The sequence below is a fragment of the Salmo salar genome, chromosome ssa14, assembly GCF_905237065.1.
Source record: "Salmo salar chromosome ssa14, Ssal_v3.1, whole genome shotgun sequence".
NCBI classification, from domain to species: domain Eukaryota; kingdom Metazoa; phylum Chordata; class Actinopteri; order Salmoniformes; family Salmonidae; genus Salmo; species Salmo salar.
Window position 1 is genome coordinate 57,058,211 of NC_059455.1, and position 21,300 is coordinate 57,079,510.

The following is a 21,300-nucleotide window of genomic DNA, read 5'->3' on the forward strand; positions in this document are numbered from 1 at the left end:
AATCTGTCAGTTTTCAAGCAGTTTCTATTGCCATATTTAAATGTGGTGTTCCGAGTATAAAGGGAAAGGGTCTGGGGAGAGATTGCGTGTAGAGTTGACTCAGCAGAGTGAGGATCGGGTGTAGGGTTGGGCCTGGGACAAACAGTTAAGCTACATGGTAACAGCAAAGGCACGCAGGTCACTTTGTGTACACTTGAGGTAAATGCATCACAAAAAATGCCAAAGTGTAAGAGTGGCATTATTACACCCAGTGGTATCAGAGACACTTAACGTGAAGAAAAAAACTGACACCCGTCTCTCCTGCCCTCAATCCTAGACTGTCTGTTTCTCCCACTCTCCCTTATCACTCCATCACTGTGATATCTGAGTCTGATAATCTGTCTATCAACAGGATCCACAGGAAAAAGTACCCAACTGTCATACTTGAGTAAAAGTAAAGATACCTTAATAGAAAATGACTCAAGTAGGTCAAGGTCACCTAGTAAAATTCAACTTCAGTAAAAGTCTAAAAGTATTTGGTTTAAAATATAGTTAAGTATCTGGGTTGGCGCCCCCCCCTTGGGTTGTGCCATGGCGGAGATCGTTGTGGGCTATACTCGGCCTTGTCTTAGGACGGTAAGTTGGTGGTTGGAGACATCCCTCTAGTGGTGTGGGGGCTGTGCTTTGGCAAAGTGGGTGGGGTTATATCCTGCCTGTTTGGCCCTGTCCGGGGGTATCATCGGATGGGGCCACAGTGTCTTCTGATCCCTCCTGTCTCAGCCTCCAGTATTTATGCTGCAGTAGTTTATGTGTCGGGGGGCTAGGGTCAGTCTGTTACATCTGGAGTATTTCTCTTGTCTTATCCGGTGTCCTGTGTGTATTTAAATATGCTCTCTCTAATTCTCTCTTTCTCTCTTTCTGTCTTTCTCTCGGAGGACCTGAGCCCTAGGACCATGCCTCAGGACTACCTGGTATGATGACTCCTTGCTGTCCCCAGTCCACCTGGCCGTGCTGCTGCTCCAGTTTCAACTGTTCTGCCTGCGGCTATGGAACCCTGACCTGTTCACCGGACGTGCTTGTTGCACCCTCGACAACTACTATGATTATTATTATTTGACCATGCTGGTCATTTATGAACATTTTAACATTTTAACATCTTGACCATGTTCTGTTATAATATCCACCCTGCACAGCCAGAAGAGGACTGGCCACCCCTCATAGCCTGGTTCCTCTCTAGGTTTCTTCCTAGGTTTTTGGCCTTTCTAGGGAGTTTTTCCTAGGGAGTTTTTCCTAGCCACCGTGCTTCTTTCACATGCTTTGCTTGCTGTTTGGGGTTTTAGGCTGGGTTTCTGTACAGCACTTTGAGAATATCAGCTGATGTACGAAGGGCTATATAAAAATAAATTTGATTTGATTTGAAGTATTAAAAGTCAATGTAATTGCTAAAATATACTTCAGTATCAAAAGTAAAAGTATAAATCATTTCAAATTCCTTATTTTAAACCAGACGGCACAATTTTATTGTTTTTTTAAATTTACGGATAACCAGGGGCACACTCCAACGTTCAGACATAATTTGCAAATAAAGCATGTGTGTTTAGTGAGTCCGCTAGATCAGTGGCAGTAGGGGAGACCAGGGATGTTCTGTTAATAAGTGCGTGAATTGGACCATTTTTCTGTCCTGCTAAGCATTCAAAATGTATCGAGTACTTTTGGGTGTCAATGAAAATGTATGGAGTAAAAAGTACAGTACCAGTCAAAAGTTTGGACACACCTACTCAATCCAGGGTTTTTCTTTATTTTACTATTTTCTACATTTTAGAATAATAGGGAGGACATCAAAACTATGAATGAAGTAGTAATCAAAAAAGTGTTTATCAAATCAAAATATATTTTATATTTAAGATTCTGGAAATGTACATTTTTTTTAAAGGAATGTAGTGAAGTAAAAGTAGTCAAAGATGTAAATAGTTAAGTACAGATACAAAAAAAACAACTTAGTAATTGAAAGTATTTTTACTTCAGTTCTTTACACCACTGGTATACAGTACAGTATTTGTACCTCAATTGTCTGGTACCTCAATTGTCTGCCGTCTCATAATAAATGCCATTTAGCGGATACTTTTATCCAAAGCAACTTAGTCATGCGTGCATACATTTTTTTTTTATACGTATGGGCGGTCCCAGAAATCAAACCCACTATCCTGCCGTTGCAAGAGCCATGCTCTACCAACTGAGCTACAGAGGTCCAATTCTTAGAAAATCCTACATCTACTTCGTTCAGTTTATTTAAAATTGAAGGTAAAGCAACCAAAGCACCTTTTTTAATTCATTACAGCAGTTAGGGTCCTAAATTGTCCTGGTCAAAAGGCCTTAAGAGGCATCAAGGTGTTCTATCAAGATGGACTACTTAAGTGTTCAAGGTGGGCCTTTTTAAGTTCTACCTGAGTGATACAGTAAGATAAGTGTTAGATATACATTAGGATGTGGTCCTAGTCTAGAGCGGCAGTTGGACTGCAGTTTGATGTATATACGAGATACACAATATCTATTTTGTCTGTGTTTGATATGATCTTTCCCTTATGCTCTCAGGCCTTCCAGCTCCTCAGGCTTGCGTGACAGACAGGACCGTCTGACTGTGACTCCGATGGACGAGGCAGTTTGAGACCTTGTAGTTGCTTGACCTGGCCCTCTGGTAACCGAAGTGTCCCCATCCTTATCTACCTGTGCTGTCTGCTTCCCCAGTGACACGACCAGCCTCTGTTTCCCACTTCTTCTTACTTTACCCAGGCTGGCCCAGACATGTTTGTCTCGTAAAGACAGGCAGCTGAGTGAAAAGTCCTGGTCAAGGTCAAATGTGTATTTTGTATTTTGTATGAGATGCTGGTTCAATTGTTTTGGTTTGTAAATAGTTAGGTAATCGCTCTGTGTCCCCAAGAGATTTACTGTTAAACTTTTAATATTTGCTATTTATTTGCTTCAATCACTAAACACAACCAGCTCTTATTAGAGACAGGCTTCTATTTGAGCTAGGAGTCTATTTCCTTAACGCACACAGCTTTTGATCAATAAAATCTTGAAAAGACTCCCCCACTGTTTATTGTGACCAGTATGGCCAGTATAAACATAACAAATCCATCACAGATCACTAGTAAACAATTAACACAGCTTTTATTTGAAACAGGCATTTATTTGCTGAAATGTGTGCCGATGCCCGGCTATTAAAAAGGACAGGCAGCTATTTAAGACTCACCTACTCGACTTAGGTGTTCCTAATGTTTGGTATACTCAGTGTATACTACAGCTTTCCAGACAATATATCCAGAACAAAATATATACGCAACATGCAACAATTTCAACGATTTTACTGAGTTATAGTTCACATAAGGAAATCAGTAAATTTAAATAAATTCATTAGGCCCTAATTTATGGATTTCACATGACTAGGCAGGGGCGCAGCCATGGGTGGGCCTCGGAGGTCATAGGCCCACCAACTTGGCAGCCAGGCCCACCCACTGGGGAGCCAGGCTAGCCAATCAGAATTTGTTTTTCCCCACAAAAGGTCTTTATTACAGAGAAATACTACTCAGTTTCATCAGCTGTCCAGGTGGCTGGTCTCAGACGATCTGCACATTTTAGAGTGGCCTTTCATTGTCCCCAGCACAAGGTCCACCTGTGAAACAGATCATGCTTCTTGATATGCCACATCTGTCAGATGGATGGATTATCTTGGCCAATTAGAAATGCTCACTAACAGGGATGTAAACAAATTGATGCACAAAATTTGAGAGAAATAAGCTTTTTAGGCATATGGAACATTTCTGGGACCTTTTATTTCAGCTCATGAAACATGGGACCAACACTTTGCATGTTGCGTTTATATTTGTGTTCAGTAGTTCACTGATACACTGAAGTTTGCACGCCTATGTTTATACCTTTCTATTGTCACAGACACGCACACAAACTTAATTTAAGGCAGTTTATCCACCGCAGGGCCAAGTCAAACATCTGGGTCAACTTATATCTAGTCAAGCAGTACTTGCAGGATATAGTTGTCAGGATGTGTGTGCTGAAGTAGTTTACTCTGCATGAATCCCCACTCCACACACATACTATAGTTATGTGTGGGTTGACTCAACCTTACCAAAATAAACAGGCTTCTGTCAAACCTTTTGCCAATTGGCCACACATTTGCAGCAAGCTCATATTTTTTGCAGCAACTTGTGAACTTCTGGCAAACATTTTTGGGAACCTTGTGGCGGACGTTCTGTTTGCTGCAAACACCATATCAATATGCAAATTTTTTGGTATCTTAAAGAGGTAGAAATTGAGTTATGCCTAATATGGCAAATCATATTTTTCTAAAATCAATTGTTTTAAAAAAATGTTTTTGGTTGTACTTTTTACCCTTTTTTCTCCCCAATTTTGTGATATCCAATTGGTAGTTACAGTCTTGTCCCATCGCTGCAACTCTCGTACGGATTCGGGAGAGGCAAAGTTCGAGAGTGATGCGTCCTCCGCAACACAACTGTCACGCCCTGACCAGTCTTTTATTCTCTATGTTGGTTAGGTTGGGGTGTGACTAGGGTGGGTAATCTAGGTTGTTCTATTTCTATGTTGGCCTGGTATGGTTCCCAATCAGAGGTAGCTGTTTATCGTTGTCTCTGATTGGGGATCATATTTAGGCAGCCATTTCCCCACTGTGTTTTGTGGGATCTTGTTTTGTTTATGTGTAGTTTCCTGTGAGCACTCCATAGCTTCACGTGTTCGTTTATTCTTTATTGTTTTTTGAGAGTTTAATTTAATAAACATGTGGAACCCAGATCATGCTGCGCTTTGGTCCAGTTCTTACGACGATCGTGACAACGACCCCGCCAAGCCGCACTGCTTCTTGACACACTGCTCACTTAACCGGAAGCCGAACCAATGAATCGGAGGAAACACTGTCATGTCTTTAGTATCATTAAAGGGGAAGACTGTAATTTTATCAAATCAATTCTCTGTAATTATTATTACGTGATTAAACTAATCATGCAAATTGAATTAACTAGGAAGTCGGGGCACCACGGAAAATGTTTAGATTACAAAGTTATAATCTTCCAAATTTAACTCTTCAGATATTTTTATATTTGATAAATTAGTCTTCTATTAATGAATTATTATTATTATTACCTTCATCAGTCTCATCAGAACGTCATAAATTGTTGGTTATCTGCACGAACCCAGCCTTTACTATAAATCATCCATACACCAATTGGCTCAATTATTTATTTACCAACTTATTAAACAATTACAGAATATACAATACATAATAACATTATACAGTAAAATACCGTCCCTAGTGGACTAAACAAGACAAAACAGTGTGGTTATAACACGGTAAATTCAGAGAGAAGAGAAGGGGGTTTTGGAAGGAAGACTAAGGAACATTGGTCTTTATCGGACCTGGGAAGCTATTCTCACATAAATACATATGCCACTAACGATCGCTCATTCGGAAAAGCAACGCATTGTGTTTACGTGAAGCAGGTGATGTGAGGCTCTGGTTTGCCCAGTCAATGTTGCCCTGTCCTTTGTGGAATCTTCCGGGTCATCGTGTGAGAAGTTCACGTGGTCTGAGAGGTTCATCTCACTCTGGAGATTCGTCCACGTCGGTTAGTGTTCTCGTACTAGATTTGCTACCTTTCCAGCTGCAGTCTGTTAGGCTGTCATCTAGGACTCACTTCTTCTTGAGTGATCAATAGTTCAGAGTTGATACCATTTCACATGTAGCGCAAGCTCCCAAGTTTCCTGGCCTATATGGTTGACATTAGAATTAGTCCTTTTAAATGTGGGGACAAATCCTCATAGTATTCAGAACTGACGTGACTTTGGGTCACGGGGCTTTAATAGAAATGTAGAAAAGGGGTTGGTTCATAATTTTCAACCAATGCCTATGCACTTGGGCGTGGCTACTAACTTAGTTAAACTTTAAAGAAAATACAATTTTCTAATTTTAAAAGTTAACATCACATTACATCATTTTGTAAATAATTTCATCTTTATTCATTTTATACAAGAATTAGATGCAAACCTCATAACTGAGGCACCTGTATAAACAGAGTTAGGGTAATGTGGCTGTATTGTGTTTCATGAGGTCACAAACATGAAACAAAATGGCTGGCTTCTCCACCGACGATTTACACATACTCCAAAATAGGAACATTGTTCAATTCTCAAATTCTGGGATGTAGTAGAATTGGGCGGGAGAATCCCTTTGTCTTACTGTGAAACTCTCTCTCTCTCTACACCTCATGGTGAGGGAGAGAGAAGTCTCTGTGGTATTTACGATGTGGTTGTAACAGGAGGGGGGGTTGTTCACAAATCTGCTAGCCAATTTACTGAAAGGCTAGCGTCATGACAACACCGTAGATCTGGCGACGGAAGTCAGCATGCATGCACCCGGCCGCCACAAAGAGATGCTAGAGCTCAATGGGACAAGGACATCCCGGTCGCCCAAACCCTCCCCTAACCCGGACGACACTGGGCCAATTGTGCGCCGCCTCAAGGGTCTCCCGGTCGCAGCCAGCTGCGACACATCCCGGGATCGAACACGGATCTGTACTGACGCCTCTAGCACTGCGATGCAGTGCCTTAGACCGCTGCGCCACTCAAAAATGAGTTCACAAAAAATTCTGGGTTAAAAATAACCCAATATGGGTAATTGTGACAACGCAGCACTGGGTCAATGTTGGACAAACACAGCATTGAGTTAATTCTAACCCAGCGACTAATGTCCCTTGTGCCCTAACCATCTCTGCTGGCAACAATTTCATTCCGCTTTTTTGCAGACGTTTACTGACACCGGCCATATTCAACGGGTGTTGTACACACGTCACGTAACGTTAGCTCAAGTTCAGTCGCAAAACCCATCAAGCATTATGATGAAACTGGCTTTCATGAGGACCGCCACAGGAAAGGAAGACCGAGAGTTACCTCTGCTGCAGAGGATAAGTTCATTAGAGTTAACTGCACCTCAGATTGCAGCCCAAATAAATGCTTCACAGAGTTCAAGTAACGGACACATCTCAACATTAACTGTTCAAAGGAGACTGCATGGATCAGGCCTTCATGGTCGAATTGCTGCAAAGAAACCACTGCTGAAGGACACCAATAGGAAGAAGAGACTTGCTTGGGCCAAGAAACACGATCAATGGACATTAGCCCGGTGGAAATCTGCCATTTGGTCTGATGAGTCCAAATTTGAGATTTTTGGTGCCAACTGCCGTGTCTTTGTAAGACGCAGAGTAGGTGAATGGATGATCCCCATATGTGTGGTTCCCACCATGAAGCATGGAGGAGTAGGTGTGATGGTGTGGGGGTGCTTTGCTGGCGACACTGTTAGTGATTTATTTAGAATTTAAGGCACACTTAACCAGCATGGCTACCACAGCAGTCTGCAGCGATACGCCATCCCATCTGGTTTGGGCTTAGTGGGACTATCATTTGTTTTTCAACAGGACAATGACCCAGCACACCTCCAGGCTGTGGAAGGGCTATTTTACCAAGGAGAGTGATGGAGTGCTGCATTTCTTTTTTTACCTTTATTTTACTAGGCAAGTCTGTTGAGAACAAATTATTATTTACAATGATGGCCTACCCCGGCCAAACCCAGACGACCATGGGCCAATTGTGCGCCGCCCTATGGGACTCCCAATCACGGCCGGATGTGATACAGCCTTGATACGAACCAGGGACTGTATTGATGCCTCTTGCACTGAGATGCAGTGTCCTAGACCGCATCAGATGACCTGGCCTCCACAATCCCCCGACCTCAACCAAATTGAGATGGTTTGGGATGAGTCGGACCGCAGAGTGAAGGAAAGCTCAGCATATGTGGAAACTCCTTCAAGACTGTTTGAAAAGCATTCCAGGTGAAGCTGGTTGAGAGAATGCCAAGAGTGTGCAAAGTTGTCATCAAGGCAAATGGTGGCTACTTTGAAGAATCTAAAATATATTTTGATTAGTTTAACACTTTTTTGGTTACTACATGATTCCATATGTGTTATTTCATAGTTGATGTCTTCACTATTATTCCACAATGTTGAAGAAAAATAAAGAGTAAGAGTCCAAACTTTTGACTGGTACTGTATGTCATAATATATGTTACCTTATATATGTGTGACACATGGTATTAAAATGTTTATTACATATGTGTCCCTTATATGTCACAATACATGTTAAAACCTGTTAGGGCTAGGGGGCAGTATTGACACGGCTGGATAAAAAACGTACCCGATTTAATCTGGTTACTACTCCTGCCCAGTAACTAGAATATGCATATAATTATTGGCTTTGGATAGAAAACACCCTAAAGTTTCTAAAACTGTTTGAATGGTGTCTGTGAGTATAACAGAACTCATATGGCAGGCCAAAACCTGAGAAGATTTCATGCAGGAAGTGGCCTGTCTGAGAAGTAGTGTTTCATCTTGGCTCTTTTTATTGAAGACTCAGGATCTGTGCAATAACGTGACACTTCCTACGTCTTCCATAGGGTCTCAGAGCCCGGGAAAACGTTGAACGATATCGAGGCAGGCTCTGGCTGAAACACTTTATCGCTTTTGGCAAGTGGCCACTCAGAGTACTATGGGCTTAGGCGCGTGCCCGCTTCGACCGAATGCTTTCTTTTCCTTTGTCTGTTTATCTAAACGCAGATTCCCGGTCGGAATATTATCGCTTTTTTATGAGAAAAATTGCATAAAAATTGATTTTAAACAGCGGTTGACATGCTTCGAAGTACGGTAATGGAATATTTAGAATTCTTTTGTCACGAATTGCGCCATGCTCGTCACCTTGATTTAGCCTTTAGGATAGTGTCTAGAACGCACGAACAAAACGACGCTGTTTGGATATAACGATGGATTATTTTGGACCAAACCAACATTTGTTATTGAAGTAGAAGTCCTGGGAGTGCATTCTGACGAAGACAACAAAGGTAATAACATTTTTATTATAGTAAATCTGACTTTGATGAGTGCTAAACCTGCTGGGTGTCTAAATAGCTAGCCCTGTGATGCCGGGCTATCTACTAAGAATATTGCAAAATGTGCTTTCACCGAAAAGCTATTTTAAAATCGGACATATCGAGTGCATAGAGGAGTTCTGTATCTATAATTCTTTAAATAATTGTTATGCTTTTTGTGAACGTTTATCGTGAGTAATTTAGTAAATTCACCGGCAGTGTTCGGTGGGAATGCTAGTCACATGCTAGTCACATGCTAATGTAAAAAGCTGGTTTTTGATATAAATATGAACTTGATTGAACAAAACATGCATGTATTGTATAACATAATGTCCTAGGGTTGTCATCTGATGAAGATCATCAAAGGTTAGTGCTACATTTAGCTGTGGTTTGGGTTTATGTGACATTATATGCTAGCTTGAAAAATGGGTGTCTGATTATTTCTGGCTGGGTACTCTGCTGACATAATCTAATGTTTTGCTTTCGTTGTAAAGCCTTTTTGAAATCGGACAGTGTGGTTAGATTAACGAGAGTCTTATTTTTAAAATGGTGTAAAATAGTCATATTTTTGAAAAATTGAAGTAATATCATATCTAAGGCATTTGAATAACGCGCCACAGGATTCAACTGGCTGTTGAGTAGGTGGGACCTAGCCCATAGAGGTTAACAATATGTGTTAACATATATGTTACGGGAGCATTATTTCAGAACAAAACTCAAAAAACGTTATATAATCCTGTTTTTAAAAAAAATATATGTTTTAAGCCATTCCCACTTGCCGCTTTGTTGCACATGGGAAGCCCTTCACGACAGCATCTGACAGCAACAAATTTAAGATAAAGAGCATATAGAGAACCGTTGGGTTTGTGGTCATAAATACATTTTTTTTTAAATTCTGTGAAAAGCTTATCAGATTCAGTTTAATAATAAATCCTTGACCATTAATGCCCTATGTGCAATGATTGATTTAGTAAATTCAATTCAGGGATAGTTACAATTTTTCTTACAGCTTTTTTTACAGCTTTTTTTTACAGTTTATAGCCAGTCAGATGGTTCCTTTTCCTGAAAGTAGACTATGGGCCAAGATACATTGTAATCCATGGTTCAGAGTTGTTTAAATAGCCACTATTAACTTGAAGAGACTTGGCCACAAACATTGAACTTTGTCCCAATTTTTTTTTTGCCATCTGACTATAAAGTGTAAAAAAGTGAACAATCCCTTTAACATCTTCAATTTATTAAATTGAAATTGACCACAACCCTGTTATTGGGTATGCATTTTTAAAGTGGTACTAAGAGATCTTTGGAGCTTACTGAACTCATGAATACCATTTTAATGTACACTACCGTTCAAAAGTTTGGGGTCACTTAGAAATTAGAAACACCAGTCTCAACGTCAACAGTGAAGAGGCGACTCCGGGATGCTGGCCTTCTAGGCAGAGTTCCTTTGTCCAGTGTCTGTGTTCTTTTGCCCATCTTAATCTTTTCTTTTTATTGTCCAGTCTGAGATAGGGCTTTTTCTTTGCAACTCTGCCTAGAAGGCCAGCTTCCTGGAGTTGCCTCGTCATTGTTGACGTTGAGACTGGTGTTTTTTGCTGGTAATATTTAATGAAGCTGCCAGCTGAGGACTTGTGAGGCGTCTGTTTCTCAAACTAGACACTCTAATGTACTTGTCCTCTTGCTCAGTTGTGCACCAGGGCCTCCCACTCCTCTTTCTATTCTGGTTAGAGACAGTTTGCGCTGTTCTGTGAAGTGAGTAGCACACAGCGTTGTACCAGATCTTCAGTTTCTTGGCAATTTCTCAAATGGAATAGCCTTCATTTCTCAGAACAAGAACAGACTGACGAGTTTCAGAAGAAATTTCTTGTTTCTGGCCATTTTGAGCCTGTAATCGAACCCACAAATGCTGATGCTCCAGATACTCCACTAGTCTAAAGAAGGCCAGTTTTATTGTTTCTTTAATCAGCACAACAGTTTTCAGCTGTGCTAACATAATTGCAAAAGGGTTTTCTAATGATCAATTAGCCTATTAAAATGATAAACTTGGATTAGCTAACACAACGTGCCAATGGAACACAGTAGCGATGGTTGCTGATAATGGGCCTCTGTACGCCTATGTAGCTACAATAGTCATTTACAACATTAACAATGTCTACACTGTATTTCTGATCAATTTAATGTTATTTTAATGGACAACATTTTTTGCTTTCTTTCAAAAACAAGGACATTTCTAAGTGACCCCAAACTTTTGAACGGTAGTGTATCTGTGTGCAGTTTAGAGATTATTGAAGTTAGCATGTGTAAGGGGTGCGTAACTGGTGGCAGGGAAGTCAAACGCAGGAGAGCAGAACTTGGTGAATAGCCGGAGCAGTTTAATATATAAAACTAACGGCATACAAAACAACAAACACATGGGTACAAAACCCGTAGCGCAATAGTAACACATAGCACGAGTACTTACAACATAAACAATTCCCGACAAGGACATGGGGGAAACAGAGGGAAAATATACAACATGTAATTAAGGAATTGAAACCAGGTGTGTGTGAAAACAAGACAAAACAAATGGAACATGAAAAATGGATCGGCGATGGCTAGAAGACCGGTGACGTCGACCGCCGAACACCACCCTAACAAGGAGAGGAACCAACTTCGGCAGAAGTCGTGGCAGCATGCCATGAGTCAGAAGTCGTTCTTTCTAAAATATCAAGACAATACCAGCACACAGTCAAATCCTTATTTACAATCGATGAACAAAAACCTACTCACCAGTTATTGCGGATCCAATCCATCTTTTTCCCCCATCTTATCCCCTTTTAGCTTTGCCAACTGGAACTGGAATTTTTAAAATGAAATAAGTTCACTGTGTCATAAACAATTCTCCAAAGTCATACTGACAAAGCCAGATATTTACATTTGAGTTAGGTCTGAAGATATTGACTCTGGGTTATCTGTACAACGTTACAAATAATACATACATGTACAGTCGTGGCAAAAAGTTTTGAGAATAACACAAATATTAATTTTCACAAAGTCTGCTGCCTCAGTTTGTATGATGGCAACTTGCATATACTCCAGAATGTTATGAAGAGTGATCAGATGAATTGCAATTAATTGCAAAGTCCCTCTTTGCCATGCAAATGAACTGAATCCCCCAAAAACTGTTCCACTGCATTTCAGCCCTGCCACAAAGGGACCAGCTAACATCATGTCAGTGATTATCTCGTTAACACAGGTGTGAGTGTTGATGAGGGCAAGGCGGGAGATCACTCTGTCATGCTGATTGAGTTCGAATAACAGACTGGAAGCTTCAAAGGGAGGGTGGTGCTTGGAATTGTTGTTCTTCCTCTGTCAACCATGGTTACCTGCAAGGAAACACGTGCCGTCATCATTGCGTTGCACAAAAAGGGCTTCACAGGCAAGGATATTGTTGCCAATAAGATTGCACCTAAATCAACCATTTATCGTATCATCAAGAACTTCAAGGAGAGCGGTTCAATTGTTGTGAAGAAGGCTTCAGGGAGCCCAAGAAAGTCCAGCAAGCGCCATGACCGTCTCCTAAAGTTGATTCAGCTGCGGGATCGGGGCACCACCAGTACAGAGCTTGCTCAGGAATGGCAGCAGGCAGGTGTGAGTGCATCTGCACACACAGTGAGGCGAAGACTTTTGGAGGATGGCCTGGTGTCAAGAAGGGCAGCAAAGAAGACACTTCTCTCCAGGAAAAACACCAGGAACAGACTGATATTCTGCAAAAGGTACAGGGATTGGACTGCTGTGGACTGGGGTAAAGTCATTTTCTCTGATGAATCCCCTTTCCGATTGTTTGGGGCATCCGGAAAAAAGCTTGTCCGGAGAAGCCTAGGTGAGCGCTACCATGAGTCCTGTGTCATGCCAACAGTAAAGCATCCTGAGACCATTTGTGTGTGGGGTTGTTTCTCAGCCAAAGGCGTGGGCTCACTCACAATTTTGCCTAAGAACACAGCCATGAATAAAGAATGGTACCAACACATCCTTCGAGAGCAACTTCTCCCAACCATCCAGGAACAGTTTAGTGATGAACAATGCCTTTTCCAGCACGATAGAGCACCTTGCCATAAGGCAAAAGTGATAACTAAGTGGCTCGGGGAACAAAACATCGATATTTTGGGTCCATGGCCAGGAAACTCCCCAGACCTTAATCCCATTGAGAACTTGTTGTCAACCTCAAGAGGCAGGTGGACAAACAAAAACCCACAAATTCTGACAAACTAAGCATTGATTATGCATGAATGGGCTGCCATCAGTCAGGATGTGGCCCAGAAGTTAATTGACAGCATGTCAGGGCGGATTGCAGAGGTCTTGAAAAAGACGGGTCAACACTGCAAATATTGACTCTTTGCGTCAACTTCATGTAATTGTCAATAAATGCCTTTAACACTTATGAAATGCTTGTAATTATACTTTAGTATTCCATAATAACATCTGACAAAAATATCTAAAGCAGCAAACTTTGTGGAAATTAATATTTGTGTCATTCTCAAAACTTTTGGCCACGACTGTACATATATTGTTGGTCTCCCGAGTGGCGCAGCCAAGGCAGCAGCTACTCTTCCTGTGGTCCAAACACATTAAGGCACTTACATTAGATATAAAACAAAAGATAAAACCGAATACAACATTATTACACCACTACATATCTACAATACAAAATGTATAATACAACCATACAACAATATTACAATATACCTATGTGTAGAGTGAGTGTGCCAGCACTTGTGTGCGTAAGCGTGTCTGTACCTTTTTGTGTGTCTCTTCACAGTACCTGCTGTTCCATAAGGTGTATTTTTACCTGTTTTTTAGTCTGATTCTACTGTTTACGTCAGTTACCTGATGTGGAATAGAGTTCCATGTAGTCATGGCTTTATGTAGTACTGTGCGCCTCCCATAGTCTGTTCTGGACTTGGGGATTGTGAAGAGACCTCTGGTGGCATGTCTTGTGGGGTATGCATGGGTGTCCGAGCTGTATGCTAGTAGTTTAAACAGACAGTTCGGTACATTCAGCTTGTCAACACTTCTTACAAAAAACAAGTAATCAATCTCTCTTCCACTTTGAGCCATTAGAGATTGACATGCATATAATTAATGTTAGCTCTCCATGTACATTTAAGGGCCAGCCATGCTGCCCTGTTCTGAGCCAATTGTAATTTTCCTAAGTCCCTCTTTGTGGCACCTGACCACACTACTGAACAGCAGTCCAGGTGTGACAAAACTAGGGCCTGTAGGACCTGGCTTGTTGATTGTGTTGTTAATATGACAGAGTAACGCTTTATGATTTATCCTAAATACAATGCTTTTAGTTTTGGAAATATTTAGGACTTACTTATTCCTTGCCACACATTCTGAAACTAACTGCAGCTCTTTGTTAAGTGTTGCAGTCATTTCAGTCACTGTAGCTGCTTATGTGTATAGCGTTGAGTCATCCGCATACATAAACACACTGTCTTTACTCAAAGTCAGTGGCATGTTGTTAGTAAAGATTTAAAAAAGTAAGAGGCCTGAACAGCTGCCCTGGGGAAGTATTGATTGTACCTGGATTATGTTGGAGAAGCTTCCATTAAAGAACACCCTCTGTGTTCTGTTACACAGGTAACTCTTTATCCACAATAAAGCAGGGGGTGTAAAGCCATAACACATATGTTTTTCCAGCAGCAGACTATGATCGATAATGTCAAAAGCCACACTGAAGTCTAACTAAACAGCCCCCACAATATTTTGATCATCCATTTCTCTCAGCCAATCATCAGTCATTTGTGTAAGTGCTGTGCTTGTTGAATGTCCTTCCCTATAAGCGTGCTGGAAGTCTGTCATGAATTTGTTTCCTGTAAAATATGATTGTATCTGGTCAAACACCATTTTTTACAGAAGTTTACTGAGAGTTGGTAACAGGCTGATTGGTCGACTTTTTGAGCCTGTACATGGGTGTCTCATCCTGTGAAAGGGATTTTACAGGCATGCTGGGAACATGAGTGAGGACAGAGCATGAGCTTTGGGTGGGTAGGTAATACCCTGACAAAGGGAGATGGGACTGTATGGAAGGGAGTTTAGTCCATCGGTAGCTATTCCTGTGAACCCACCATGGCTACTCCCGCCTCCAGTAGTTGATCTAGAAGTTGTGGTGGAAATTCAACACCAGGGACACCTGAAGTCAATATTAAATGAATCACTCGTTATTATCAGTTAACCTTTTCATATGTGTGTTCCAAATACCTCAACGTTTTTTTATGCACATGATGTTAGAACGTTCTCTCCATTCCAGAATGTGATTGTTACGCAACAGTACATTTAATCCGCGCTGCCCTCAAACCAAGGCACGCAGCCTGTTTTTATTTATAGACTGTTTTCAACTTGTCAATTTCAAATTAGTTTCAAACAAGTTTTTTATTTTCTAAGAACATTCACATAAAAGTAGTCATTTTTACTTTTGCGGACCAATTAATTTTTTTGACATTTCTGACCAGGACAAAATTCCCCAAGCACTTCCCAATTGTTTGTGCAGTTCAAGTCTGCAGACATCCTGCACACACGTGTTCACATTGTCTGTCTGTTGCCTGCATCGCAGTCATAGTTGTTTTTGTTACCAATAATAACTTTGGAAATGTGTGCATTTCTATCTAAGTCAGTGCCTTATTATGTTATAATAGTTTCTGCATGTCGTTTTATGTCGTTTCTACTGTAGCATAATATTTTTGTGTATATTCCTTATAATCGCGGACACATGAGGTAACGTTACTCATTTCATAACCTTTACAGTGTTATGCTTAGGTAGCTAGCTACATTCTTCTATTAGCTCTGGAAAACAATGCTAATTGCATCAGAGAAGTATTAGCATGTGTTGTATTTTGAAGCTACCCTGTCCTTATGACTCCCAAGTGGCGCAGCTGTCAAAGGCACAGCGTCTCAGTGCTAGAGGCGTCACTACAGACATCCAGGTTCAAATCCAGACTGCATTTCTATCCAGGTAAGTGCCTTATTACATTATAATAGTTTCTGTATGTTGTGTTATACCGTTTGTACTGCAGCTCACTGTATGTATGGAACATAATATATTTGTGTATATTCCTTATAACCGCGGACACACGAGGTAACGTTACTAATTTCATAAACTTTATGGTGTTATATTCAAGCGTGCTTATGTGCTAGCTACATTATTCTATTAGCTCTGTAAAACAATGCTAATTGCGTCAGAGAAGTATTGGGTTGTGCTGTATTTTGAAGCTACCCTGGCCTTATGACTCCCAAGTGGCTCCCAAGTGGCGCAAGGCACAGCATCTCCGTGCTAGATGCGTCACTACAGACACCCTGTTTCAAATCCAGGCTGTGTTTCTATCAAAGTAAGTTCCTTATTTGGTTAATAGTTTCTGTATGTGATTTGCATGTGAACTGTACGTCCAATTACAAAAAATCCCTTGTTCAGTAATCATCTCACCTGTTAGTTGGTGGTGAACTATGTGGCCATTGAGGGCTGCGTCGATCAGATGGAAAAATATCTTGTTATACCACTTGGTCATTTTCTGAGTGCATTCCACAAAGCTGTTTATTATGTCCACCTTATCCACTGCCCCCATTTTGAGATTATAGTCAAGCACGCAGTCTGGTTAGATTTTTCTATCTCCCGTCAGGTGGTCCACCTTCCCTGTGGCTGACATGGTTGCTGTATGGACAGTAGAGAGGACATGGATGTTTCGTTTGTCATGCCACTTTACTGCCAGCTGTTGACCATTCTCCTTGAACTCTGCCTCCCTCTCTGCATTTTCCTGCATCCGAATGCCGGCATCCCCTTCCTGTTTGACCTGACTGTGCCACAGGCCCCTGTGCTGTTGGAGATGCTGGAAGAGTGTGGGACTGCTGTAACAATTGTCCACATACAAAGTGTGTCCCTTGCTGAGATGAGGAGCCAGCATGGTCATCACCACAGACCCGGACACCCCAAGCCCCTCATACTCATCAGTGCATAGGTTCTTGTATGGCACAAAGACTCAACCAAATGCTATTGTCAGGCTGGTAAGAACATTTCTTATTTTGTATAACAGGTCATTTAGGATGGCAGTAGCATTGTTGACAAAATGCAGTCATCGCAGCAGAACTAGGAAGCGGTCTTGGGAAAAGAGGGTGGCAAAGAAGGGAGTTGCAAACATAATACTGGAGCACAGATCCTATCTTAGGGAGTTCTTCTTTACTCTCCCCATGAGAAGGACTGTCACCAGGAAGGTATACATTTCACTAATTGTGGTTGTCCCCCCCACTCCTGGCTCTCTTCTCCTGTAGCTCCAAGGCATAGAGATTGGTCTCTACTATGTCTCCCACCAGTTCCTCTGTCAGAAACAACATGAAGCACTCTGCCTCAGATGGAAATGGCAAGGGACGTTGCACTCCAGACTGGGACACATCAAAGCAAACTTCAGGACCAGGAGGGGTGAAATGGCTGGCAGCCTTCCAGCTACCACAGAACTCCTGTACTTCATCCACTATAGGTCTGCCTCCATCACCACCAGCATCTTCTGGGACTTGGTCAGTGGACAAGGGGTCCTCAGATTCAGGGTTCTCAATGGCTGGGGGGCAGCTCCTCACTGTCACTGTCAGAATCTGATTCCTGACTTTCAGACTCATTGTCCGAATTTTTTCAAATCTACAGAATTTCCGCATGTGTGAGTTGTCTCCTTTTGAAAGACATTGCTAATGCTACAGCTTAGCTCACTAGCTACATACATAAACAACAACACTAAATGGCTCAGAGAGGGAGTGAGAGGTTATGTGATTGACTGCCGGCACACGCCATTTGCATCAATAAATTACTATCAGAAAATGTTTTGTGTGGTAATTATTGATATATTTACTGTTTTATTCACGTTTTAAAGTAACGGTGATAGATCATGCATTCCAATTCTTGCATAGATTGTAATGGGCACATATTATGTGTGTAAAATACTTTTTTGAAGGTTGTACTGATTATGATGAGCTAAGCTAATTCCAGCTATGTGTGAGCCATGTTTGTTGACATACAATGCATTCTGGGTTTCACGTAATAGTCTGTCGGACCAAAGATGCTATTAGAAAATGAGGTGAGTAAGGGTTCACAAATTTTTTGAGAACTTCAGGAAGTGAATGGTGGGATGTGAACGATGGTAGACGACACATCCCTTCAACATGCATACTATAAACAGACCAAACTCATCTTGTCTTCTCTTATTATCTTTGGTTTCTGTGAGGAAAAAAAGCATGGCTGCGCACTGAAACTAATTATCGTCGGATTACTTCGATTTCTAGAAAGTGTTTTACTGAAATATTTCGATCAATGGTGAGCTCACCCGTGATGTGATTAATTATAAATAGTAATTGCTATTAGCTAATTCAAATTGTAGTTTATGTCAGCCGAGAGTTATAAAAATATGACCGATTGTGTTACGTCAATCTTTCCTCAGTTAGCTCTAGGACAAATGTAGCCTACATTTTTCCGGTTTGGATGATTGTGTTACACTATAGATACTTCTGTGAATATCTGAACATTGCATCCAAAAATAAACTGCTCACAGAATGGACATAACTTTGTAAGGACTGTGTTTGTGTAAATAGTTTCTGAAAAAAGTGTGGCCAGCTCAAATGCTGATTGTTGCGTCATTCGAAACTGGCCGTTCTAAATAAGCATTCTAAATAAGTGTTCTAATCACACAGGTGTGATCGTATGCTTCAGGGACCACTGTAGAATGATCACACCCGTGTGATGGTACATGTGAAACGGTTAACCTGTTGGCTATAGCCGTTCCGCTAGCGGAACGCCTAGCCAACATCCAATTGAACAGCAGGGTGCGAAATACAAAACATCAAAAATCTAATAATGTCAATTTCTCAAACATACGACTATTTTACACCATTTTAAAGATACACTTCTCCTTAATGTAACCACATTGTCCGATTTCAAAAAGGCTTTACAGCGAAAGTAAAACATTAGATTATGTTAGGAGAGTACATAGACAAAAATAACCACACAGCCATTTTCCAAGCAAGTATATGTGTCACAAAAACCCAAAACACAGCTAAATGAAGCACTAACCTTTGACGATCTTCATCAGATGACACCCATAGGACATCATGTTACACAGAACGTATGTTTCGTTCGATAAAGTTCATATTTATATCCAAAAACAGCATTTTACATTGGCGCGTGATGTTCAGAAAATGTATTCCCACCAAAACTACTGGTGAATGAGCACATCAATTTACAAAAATACTCATCATAAATGTTGACAAAATATATAACAATTATTTAAAGAATTACAGATATACTACTCCTTAATGCAACCGCTGTGTCAGATTTTAAAATAGCTTTACGGAGAAAGCACATTTTTCAATATTCTGAGTACATAGCTTGCCATCACAGCAAGCTATACAGACACCCGCCAAGTTCTGGGGTCACCTAAACTCAGAATTAGTATTATAAATATTCTCTTACCTTTGCTGATCTTCATCAGAATGCACTCCCAGGACTGCTACTTCCACACGAAATGTTATTTTTGTTCGAAATAATCCATATATATGTCCAAATACCTCAGTTTTGTTTGTGCGTTCAGATCACTATCCAAAGGCTTAACTTGTTATGGATAGGGGGCGGTATTTTCACGGCCGGATAAAAAACGTACCCGATTTAATCTGATTATTACTCCTGCCCAGAAACTAGAATATGCATATAATTATTAGCTTTGGATAGAAAACACTCCAAAGTTTTTAAAACTGTTTGAATGGTGTCTGTGAGTATAACAGAACTCATTTGGCAGGCCAAACCTGAGAAGATTCCTTACAGGAAGTGCCCTCTCTGACCATTTCTTGGCCTTCTACACTCTCTTTATTGAAAACTGAGGATCTCTGCTGTAACGTGACACTTCCTACGGCTCCCATAGGCTCTCAGAAGGTGGCAGAACGGTGAATGATGACTTTGCAGGCCATGGCTGAAAAACAGTAGCGCATTTGGATAGTGGTCGATCTGAGAAAAATGAGACTGGGGGTGCGTGCACGAGAAGACTCCATGTTTTTATTTTCAGTCTTTGAACGAAAACCATGACTCCCGGTCGGAATATTATCGCTTTTTTACGAGAAAAATCGCATAAAAATTGATTTTAAACAGCGTTTGACATGCTTCGAAGTACGGTAATGGAATATTTTGAATTTTTTTGTCACGAAACGCGTCACCCTTCGTCACCCTTCGGATAGTGTCTTGAACGCACGAACAAAACGCCGCTATTTGGATATAACTATGGATTATTTGGAACCAAACCAACATTTGTTATGTTTGAAGTAGAAGTCCTGGGAGTGCATTCTGACGAAGAACAGCAAAGGTAATCCAATTTTTCTTATAGTAAATCTGAGTTTGGTGAGGGCCAAACTTGGTGGGTGTCAAAATAGCTAGCCCGTGATGGCGAGCTATCTACTCAGAATATTGCAAAATGTGCTTTCACCGAAAAGCTATTTTAAAATCGGACATAGCGATTGCATAAAGGAGTTCTGTATCTATAATTCTTAAAATAATTTATGTTTTTTGTGAACGTTTATCGTGAGTAATTTAGTAAATTCAACGGAAGTTTCGGTGGGTATGCTAGTTCTGAACGTCACATGCTAATATAAAAAGCTGTTTTTTGATATAAATATGAACTTGATTGAACAAAACATGCATGTATTGTATAACATAATAACCTAGGAGTGTCATCTGATGAAGATCATCAAAGGTTAGTGCTGCATTTAGCTGTGGTTTTGTTTTTTTGTGACATTATATGCTAGCTTGAAAAATGGGTGTCTGATTATTTCTGGCTGGGTACTCTGCTGACATAATCCAATGTTTTGCTTTCGTTGTAAAGCCTTTTTGAAATCGGACAGTGTGGTTAGATAAAGGAGAGTCTTGTCTTTAAAATGGTGTAAAATAGTCATATGTTTGAAAAATTGAAGTTTTCGGATTTTCGAGGACTTTGTATTTCGCGCCACGCCCGTCATTGGATATTGGAGCAGGTGTTCCGCTAGCGGAACGTCTAGATGTAAGAGGTTAACGTGCGAGCGCAGTACCAGAAACGAAAAGTCAAAATGTTCCATTACCGTTCGAAGAAGCATGTCAAATGTTGTTTGCAATCAATCTTTGGGGTATTTTTAATGTAAAATTGCAATAATATTCCAACTGTACAATAGTGTATTCATTCCAGGAGAAAAATAATGAACGGCGCGCTCGCGGGATCGCGCATACCCAAACCCTTTGTCCATAGGCAGTCCACTCATTGACTGAGCTCCTATTCTCTGCCCAGGTA